This window comes from Dermochelys coriacea, chromosome 18, assembly GCF_009764565.3.
Source record: "Dermochelys coriacea isolate rDerCor1 chromosome 18, rDerCor1.pri.v4, whole genome shotgun sequence".
NCBI classification, from domain to species: Eukaryota; Metazoa; Chordata; order Testudines; family Dermochelyidae; genus Dermochelys; species Dermochelys coriacea.
In genome coordinates, this window is record NC_050085.1 from 8,014,371 (window position 1) to 8,023,771 (window position 9,401).

General features: G+C 42.9%; 1 protein-coding gene across 1 annotated transcript in view; it reads right to left on the bottom strand.

The window, feature by feature from the left end:
• The window catches only part of TAS1R2 (taste 1 receptor member 2), a 28,824-nt gene extending 20,419 nt beyond the window's left edge, over nt 1–8,405 (bottom strand). Inside the window, 1 exon segment of the mRNA XM_038377195.2 lies at nt 6,788–8,405. The gene's annotated coding sequence lies outside the window, so the exon portion shown is untranslated.
• Nucleotides 8,406–9,401: the final 996 nt, after the last annotated feature.

A 9,401-nucleotide genomic window follows, 5' to 3' on the forward strand; every position in this document is an offset into this window, starting at 1 on the left:
GGCTTCCTCCTACTGCCTGTTCAGTGGCTCTGAGACCTGTGCTTTTATAGCATCTCCAGATCTTTATGGAGAGGGCCCTAAAACTGGGAGACTGTCTTCATGTGTCCACCACTCAGCCCCCAAAGCTTATCTTTTACCCCTTTGGACAGGGGTTTGAATGAACTGATAACGAGTTTGCAGCCAATGTGCAGTAAGCGGTGGCTTCCAAAGTAGAGAATAATTGCTTGTGTGCATGGCCTTGTGCTAGAATGCTTGAACACTTGCAGTTGTTTTGCATCCGAATCCCTCCTCATGTTTGCCAAGCCCAAGTCATCAGATGCACAGAGCTAGAGAACAATGGGAATCTCCATTGGCTATGTAACAGTAGCTACCCCTCTTCAGAGCCACAAGTAGCTAGGGTTGTATATTGTCCTGCACACATCCCTGAAGTATTTGAATTACCTGGGTCACATGCTCCTCTCCAGCTAGCTACTTAAGAACATAAGACTGGCCATACTGAGTCAGACCAATGGTCCATCTAGTCCAATATCTTGTCTTCCGACTGTGGCCAGTTCCAGATGCTTCAGAGGGAATGAACAGAACAGGGCAGTTATCGAGTGATCTAGCCCCTATCAGCCAGTCCCAGCTTCTGGCAGTCAGAGGTTTAGGGCCCCCTGGAACATAGGATTGCATCCTTGACTATCTTGGCTAATGGCCATTGATGGACCTGTCCTCCGTGAACTTAGCTAATTCTTTTTTTAACCCAATTATACTTTTGGCAACAAATTCCACAGGCTGACCATGCATTATAGGAAGAAATATGTCCTTAGGTTTGTTTTAAACCAACTGCCTAGTAATTTCATTGAGTCTCTCTCTCTCTCTCTCTCTCTCTCTCTCATATTATGTGAAGGGGTAAATAACATTTCCCTCGGCACTTTCTCCACACCAGTCATGATTTTATAGACATCTCTCAACCCCTCCCGAGTCGTCTCTTTTCTAAGCAGAACAGTCCCGGTCTTTTTAATCTCTCCTCCTAGGGGTGCTGTTCCACCCCCCCCCCCCCAAATCATTTTTATTGTCCTTTGCTGTACTTGTTCCAATGCTAAAATTATCTTTTTTTAGATGGAGTGACCAGACCTGCGCACAGTCTTCAAGGTGTGGGCATATCATGGATTTATATAGTGCCATTATGATATTGTCTGTGTTATCTAGCCCTTTCCGATTAGCTTGTTAGCTTGTTCAACGTTGACCAGATGTTTTCAGCGAGCTAGCTATGACTCCAAGATCTCTTTCTTGAGTAGCAACAGCTAATTTAGACCCCCATCATTTTGTATGTACAGTTGGGATTATGTTTTTCAACGTGCAGCACTCTGCACTTAGCAACATTGAATTTGATCTGCCATTTTCTTGCCTGGTAACCCAGTTTTGTGAGCTCCTTTTGTAACTCTTCGCAGTCAGCTTTGGACTTAACAATCTTGAATAATTTTGTATCTGCAAATTTTACCACCTCACAGGTCACCCACTTTTCCAGATCATTTATGAGTACGTTGAACAGCACTGGTCCCTGTACAGATCCTTTGGGGATCCTGCTATTTTCCTTTCCATGTGAAAATTGATCATTTATTCTTAGCTGTTGTTTCCTATATGTTAACCAGTTACTGAGCCATGAGCAGACCCGCCCTCTTATCCCATGACTGGTTACTTTGCTTAATAGTCTTTGGTGTGGGATCTTGTTAAAGACTTTCTGAACATTCAAGTACACGATATTGATTGCATCACCTTGTCCACATGCTTGTTGACACCTACACAAAATTCTGATAGATTGGAGAGGCATGATATCCCTTTAAAGAAGCCGTGGTGTAGCTGATACGTCTGTTCGTTACTATAATTTCAACCAATTTGCCTGGTACTGGGGTTAGGCTTACCAGCCTATAATTGCCAGGATCGCCTTCCAAGCCTTTTATAATACTTGGTGTTACATTAGCTATCCTCCAGTTATCTGATACAGAGGCTGATTTAAGCGATAGGTTATATACTACAGTTAGGTTTCAGAGTAGCAGCCATGTTAGTCTGTATTCGCAAAAAGAAAAGGAGTACTTGTGGCACCTTAGAGACTAACAAATTTATTAGAGCTTATTCATTAGAGTTTTTTCCACCAAATGCATTCGATGAAGTGAGCTGTAGCTCACGAAAGCTTATGGTCTAATAAATTTGTTAGTCTCTAAGGTGCCACAAGTATTCCATACTACAGTTAGTAGTTCTGCAATTTCATATTTGAGGTCCTTCAGAATGTTTGGGTGAATACCATCTGGTCCTTGTGACATATTACTATTTAATTTATCAACTTGTACCAAAACCTCTTCTGTTGACACCTAAATCTGGAACAGTTCCTCAGAGTTGTCACCTAAAAAGAACAACTCACTGTGGGAATCTCCCTCACATCCTCTTCAGTGAAGAATTGCAAAGCATTAATTTAACTTCTCTGCAAGAGCCTTGTTTTCCTTGAGTGCTCCTTTTAGCACCTCGATCATCCAGTGGACCCACTGATAGTTTGGCAGGCTTCCTGCCTCTGAGGTATTTAAAAAAAATTGCTGTTTGTTTTGGTCGCTCTTGCTTGTTGCTCTTCAAATTCTATTTTGGCCTGCCTAATTATACTTTTACACTTTGCTTGCCAGAATTTGTGCTCCTTTCTATTTTCCTCAGTAGGGTCTGACTTCCAATTTTTTCAAGATGCCTTTTTGTATCTAACTACCTCTTTTACTCTGCTGTTTAGCCACAGTGGCATTTTGGGGGGTCTCGTATGGTGGTTTTTTTCCCCTTTGGGAGATCATTGAGTTTGAGCCTCTATTATGTGTTTTTTAAATAGTTTCCATGCAGCTTCCAGGCATTTCACTCTTGTGACTGTTCCTTTTAATTTCCATTTAACTAGCTTCCTCCTTTTTGTGTAGTTCCCCTTTTTGAAATTAAATGCTACTGTGGTGGGTTTCTTTGGTATTTTTTTCTTCCCTGCAAGGATGTTAAATTTAATTACGTTATGATCATTATTACCGAATGGGACAGCTATATTCCTCTCTGGGACCAGATGTTGTGCTCCACTTACGACTAAATGAAGAATTGCCTCGCCCTTGTGGGTTCCAGGACTAGTTTCTCCAAGCAGTCATTTAATGTGTCCAGAAATTTTATCTCTGCATCTCTTCCTGAAGTGACATGTACCCAATCAGTATGGGGCTAGTTGAAATTCCCCATTATTATTGCATTTTCTGTTTTTGTAGCCTTGCTAAGCTCCCTGAGCATTTGACAGTCATCGTCACCATCCTGATCAGGTGGTCAGTAGTATATTCCTACTGTTATATTCTTATGCATGCTTCAATTTCTAGTCATAGAGATTCTAGGGTAGTTTGATTCATTTAAGATTTTTACTGTATTTGACTCTGTGCTTTCTTTCACATGTAGTGCCACTCCTACACCTGCACAACTTCCTGTCATTCCTATATATTGTACCCTGGTATTACCGTGGCCCATTGATTATCATCATTCCACCAAGTTTCTGTGGTGCCTATTATATCAACATCCTCCTTTAATGCCAGGCACTCAAGAGCACCCACCTTAGTATTTAGGCTCCTAGCATTTGTATACAAGTGCTTACAAAATTTGTAATATTTATGTGTCTGCTTTCATGTGATGTAAGTGAATGGGACTGCCTTTTGTTTGTCTGTTTTGCTCAGCTCTCCTCTCTTTTAGGATATAGAGTATCCCCTTTAATAAATCCTTCCCTATGGGATGTCACTGTCCAAACTGTGTGCTCCTCTGCGCCTGTCAGCTTTCCCCCAGAGACCTTAGTTTCAAAACTCCTTTATGACCTAATTTTACCTGCCAACGATCTGGTTCCATTTCGGTTTACTTACAGTCCCATGTGTTGCGTCATCTCTCTTATGCTCTTTTGCAAGAGGTATGTGAGCGTGAAATGCATGCACCATTTTTTTTGGAAAGGGGAAAGAAAACGAGCTCAATAGCCATTGAGACCAAAGGTTGTTGGCAAACAGAGGACCAGGCAGAGCAAAGGCAGCCGCAATGCCAGCGCCTTCCCTGTAAAGTGCTTTGCTATTCTAGATTAGGTACCTCTAGGACTAAAAAAAAACAGTTCAGTATCCTCATAGAATCCTAGAACTGGAAGGGACCTCGAGAGGTCGTCTAGTCCAGTCTCCTACACTCAAGGCAGGACTAAGTATTATCTTTTAGACCATCCCTGACAGGTGTTTGTCCAACTTGCTCTTAAAAATCCCCAATGATGGAGATTCCACAACCTCCCTGGGCAATTTATTCCAGCGCTTCACCACCCTGATAGTTAGGACGTTTTTCCTAAAGTCCAACCTAAACCGCCCTTGCTGCAATTTAAGCCCATTGCATCTTGTCCTAGTCTCAGAGGTTAAGGGGGACAATTTTTCTCTCTCCTCCTTGTAATAATCTTTTATGTGTTTGAAAACTGTTATGTCCCCTTTCAGCCTTCTCTTCTCCAGACTAAATGGACCCAGTTTTTTCAATCTTCCCTCATAGCTCATGTTTTCTAGACCTTTAATAATTTTTGTTGCTCTTCTCTGGACTTTCTCCAGTTTGTCCACATCTTTCTTGACATGTGGCACCCAGAATTGGACACGATACTCCAGCTGAGGCCTAATCAGTGTGGAGTAGAGCAGAAGAATTATGTCCGTTTATTGTTGCGTGTAATTGTAATTACAGCCCTAGTCTTGCACCAGGACCCCATTGTGCTAGGTGCTGTACACACAACAAAAGGACAGTTCGATCTTTGCTCTTCACCTTATGGCTGCCAGCTGGGGGCGGGGCACGGAATCCTAGATGGTCTTTAGGCTGTGGACACCTTTGCACCACGAACTGCAATAAGGCCATTCTGTTTTTCAGATGAACTACAATTCTAGTCTGAATGTGACCAAATCTACTGTCAGGGAGAAGCACATCCTAAAAGTCCTTTGAAGAGAGCTTTCCAATTTAACCATACAGCAGAGCTGGGTAAGTAGGAGATAATTCATATTTTTAAAAGGAAGGGTGGTCTTGGAGTTGAAGCACTCGACTGGGACCCGTTCTCTGCCTTCCTCTGGCTCTGTCACAGATATGCCGTGTGCCCTTGGAAGTTACTTAACACAAAATTTTCAAAGATGGCTTTTGTGAGGTTTTTTGCTTGCCCGCCCCCATGAGGCACCCTGCGTCTGATTTTCAGAAGCACTGAGCACCCACAAGTCCAAGTAAAGTCAACAGGAGCTGTGGGTGCTCTGCGGCTCTGAAAATCAAGCCCTTTGAGTCACAAATTAGTCACCCAAACTTGGAAACCATTTTTGAAAATTTGAGCCTGTTTCTCCCTCTATAAAATGGCCTGATATATACCTGCCTCCCACGGGTGTTGGGATGAGGGGCAGCCCTACCAATTTTGTCGCCCCAAGCACTTGCCGCCGAATTGCCACCACGGGACACAGACTGCCGCTCCATTCTGTATGCCACCCCAAGCACCTTCTTGGAAAGCTGGTGCCTGGAGCCAGCCCTGATTGGGATTTAATTCACAGCATTTGGGACGTGGTTGGAGAAAAGGCATTTTATGAGCACAACGTATATCTAGAAATCTAGGGTAAATTTTCTGCTTAGGTGACTGACTTCAGTGGGGGGTCAAACCAGATTTTATCCGCCTAATCTAGGGCATACAGTCAAGGCTAGTTTAGTGTGGGGGTAAATTAGGTCCCAGGCCTACAGAGTGAAATTCCTTTTAGAAGCGGGCCAATCTTTTGTGTTGTTTATGTAGGGAAAGGGGAGACTAGTTACTGCATGTACCTAGAATTGGGTGACTTTTTTTTTTTTAAAACAAAAAAATTATTCAGCAAGCCCTCTAGCTTCAGTAACTCCACAGTGGTGTGTGAAATTTCACCAAACTGTTTCAGTAAAAAAAAAAAAAAAAAAAAAAAAAAAAAAAGCCTTAAATTCCAAAATAATTTGAAACTGTTGTATCAAAGAAGTTTTAAACAAAACATTTTGATTTTTTTGTACAAAATGACTGACCAAAAAAAAATTACAGGAAATTAAGGTTTTAAATGGTCAAAATCAAAATGAAGCATTTTGTCCAGCGAAAACTTTTTTTAAAAAAATTTTTCGATTTGCTGAAAATTTCAGAAAACTTCAGGGTTTTTTGGTTTGACCTGAAATGCATCTTTTTCAGACTTGCCCCTGAACAAAAAAACCATAAATCCATTATTAGCCCAGCTCTCCTGGCACCTCCATTTGCCCACAAGATGAGAAACGTGTCGGTATGCAGATCGGCTTCTCTGGTAAGCACTGAGCAACCCACTGCTGGATCCCGAGAAGGTGTTAGCAGAGATTGCAGTGCCATTAACATCTATCATCCTAATGTGTGAATTAAAAGAGTGAGTTGCTACTTGAAAGGATTTGACAGGAGCATGAAAACCAGAAGGAGCTGTTAGATGCTCCCTGATGGTTCTTGGCTAAGATCCAGCTTAAGCATGGCCTGGTACATCATCTCCTGTATTCACCCAGTAAATAAACATTAAGATTTTTCTCTCTGTGATTCCAAACCCTCTGAAACAACAGATGATGTCATCAAAAGTAACCATGGCAATTTATCAAGGCTGCTTGGTGGCCTGTTGCCTTTCACTTGGGTAGTGGTGGATTGCAGAGAGGAGCTGTTTAACTGAACCTACTAGTATAAGTACTGCAGTACACCCACCCCATGGGCACTGATCTGTTAGTGCACTGGTTACTGGTTTACAGCATTGGGGTGGTGTCCTATTACCTTTTCAAAATCCACTTGAATTCAGGGAGCACTTGCAGTAGGGGGAGCTCAGCACCTCACAGGAACAGTCCCTTAGCGGGCCACATTTTCAAAGGTATTTCAGCACCTAAAAAGGCAGAGAGACACCTAGTGGGATTTTTCAATCCATCTGCTGCTTTAGGTGCTGAAACACCTTTTGAAAAACTGACCCTGCGTCCGTTTGGTCAGGCAGAAATAATCGCTAACCCTCAGGCCAAACTTAGATTTGTGGCAAGGGAAAGAATTTTCCAGACCACGACCATGCTTTGCAAGTCTTTTATTAGCAGTACCTGCCCCATCCTGAGTATTATTCTCCTCCCTCAACACTATACATTCTCCTATGCAGGTGAGATGGCAGGAGCGACCTTTCACATTGAAAATATCTTGCAGTGTTCAGCCTGAGTTGAGCTGCAGCAAAGAGCGATCCAACTCGAGCACAACCAGTGAATCATTTGCAAGCACTCGTAGCTTTTTGGATCAGCCAGACCAATGACCTAATAAACGGAAGTCCTTCCGCTCTGAACAACCTGGTCACCCACTCAGCTTTCTGCCTGATCAACATTGCTCTCTGTACAGTGCATTTCAGGTAAGACCCATTTTGCTAACATGCCATCAACAGGATACAGACCACGTTCTTGTGTAGACAACAGCATTCAAATTACAAAGAAGAAATCAACCAACTGGAGCCCCAGCTCCTTATTATAAGAGTATGAAAATACTGGTTCCCTTTGCAGTTTTTGGAGGTGGAGATTTGCCATTACAGATCACGCAAGCCTGGTGTTTGGCGAGGGAAGGTAGAGTTAATGGGAAAACTGGAGGGTAGGATTAAACAAGATTTATTACTTCTCCTTGTTGTGTGGCAGGGTGACAAACATAACAAAGGGATTCTTAGCAGCAGTTTCTAATATAAGAAAGACATTCATGTATTGTTGGGAAGGAGGAAAACAAAACCCAATTGTTTTTCGCATGTCTCCATCACTACCACAGCAATACACTGGGCAGGAGAGCGAGTTGCACAGGGGACAGGCTGCTTATTGTGGCAGTGGCTCTGTTTGCCTCCACAGGGTTATATGCCAGTGACCTCTTTAGTTTTGATCCAAGGGATTTCCACCACTTGAGTCTGTTAGTGCGGTTCCTTTGAACACCCAAAGTGGCACTCTAGCTAACTTGATGAGTTTCATCTGGCTTCCAACCTGGGGCAGGATTGCTTTAAGCAGGACGGAGTTTGCAACTTGAAACAAATCCAGGTGCTTTCTTGCATGATAGGGTGGTTGTTTTGGACTGACTGGTCCTACTTATTTCATCCTTATGCTAGGAAAAACCTGTTATACCAAGAGGGTCATTCCATGCTTAAAAGCTTTTGGTCTTTTAAAGCTCACTGGTTTTTAAGAGGTACAAAACCAGGACATCTCCTATCTCATAAGCAGGAATAGGATAAAATGAGGGAAACTACACCCAGTGCAACAGGAAGTTGGTAGGATTAGGAGCCGTAGGGCTGAGACAGCAGGGGGCTACTGAGCTAACGCAGCAGTTTGATCTAAGTTCAACAAGGAACAAGGGTTGGGACAAGCTGTGAAGCAGGCAGAGGTAGGGTGTAGATATGAACTGGAACCATAAACTCACTGAACATTAAATCCCACCAAATGAGGGTAGATCCATCCTCATCATGGCATCCACTCATTATACTCCACACCTGAACATAGCCATTATATGGACAACATACCCCCATATCTCAATGTCTGTACTTTGACCCGTTAAACTTTTACCCCCAATCGGGGAGATTGCAGATTATGTATTCCTTACGCCACCCGCTCCTAAACTGAATTTCGCACCCCTTGATAATCTGTACCTTATTCCCTGATAACCAGAAACTTCTATGCCTAAACTCTGTACCATTTTCTTTTTACTTCAAACATTATTAAATCTATAGTGAGCACTTGAGGGAGAGCTGCTAGGAAGGGAGTGAAGACCTGGCAAGGACAGCTGAGAGGCAGGTAAGAACTGGGAGAAGAGATACCCAAGTCACTTGGCACCAAGGGTACATCTACACTGCAATTAAAAAACCAGTGGTTGGTGACTCAGCTCACAGGGTTCAGGGTAAGAGACTATTTAATTGGGTCCAGCCCAAACCCAAAAGTCTACACCACAATTAAACAGGCCCTGAGGGACAGGCCAGCCGCAGGTATCTAACTGCAATGTAGACATACTCTAAGGGGTTTGTCTACATGACCCCACAGTGCAGACTGCAGCAACACAAGTTTTGCACTGTAAGTGCCCCATGTAGACCCTGCTAGCATGAACTAAAAGGGACTTAGTTCACAGTAACGTAGTCCATTTAAATAGCCCTACACTAACGCAAACTGGGTACCTCTTAGTTCATGCTAGCAAGACCTATGTGGGGTAATTACAGCACTAAAACTTTAGCGTGTGCGACAGTTCACACCCCTATAGGCCGTACTGTGGGGCTGTGTAGAAAAAGCACTAAATGCAGAATCGGGGAAGAGAATTTATTCTCACCGGCAGCGTTATGCAAACTTATCTGACAAGCCTATATAAAATAGAGTAGCTCCAGCTATAAATCACATGAATGTTTGTA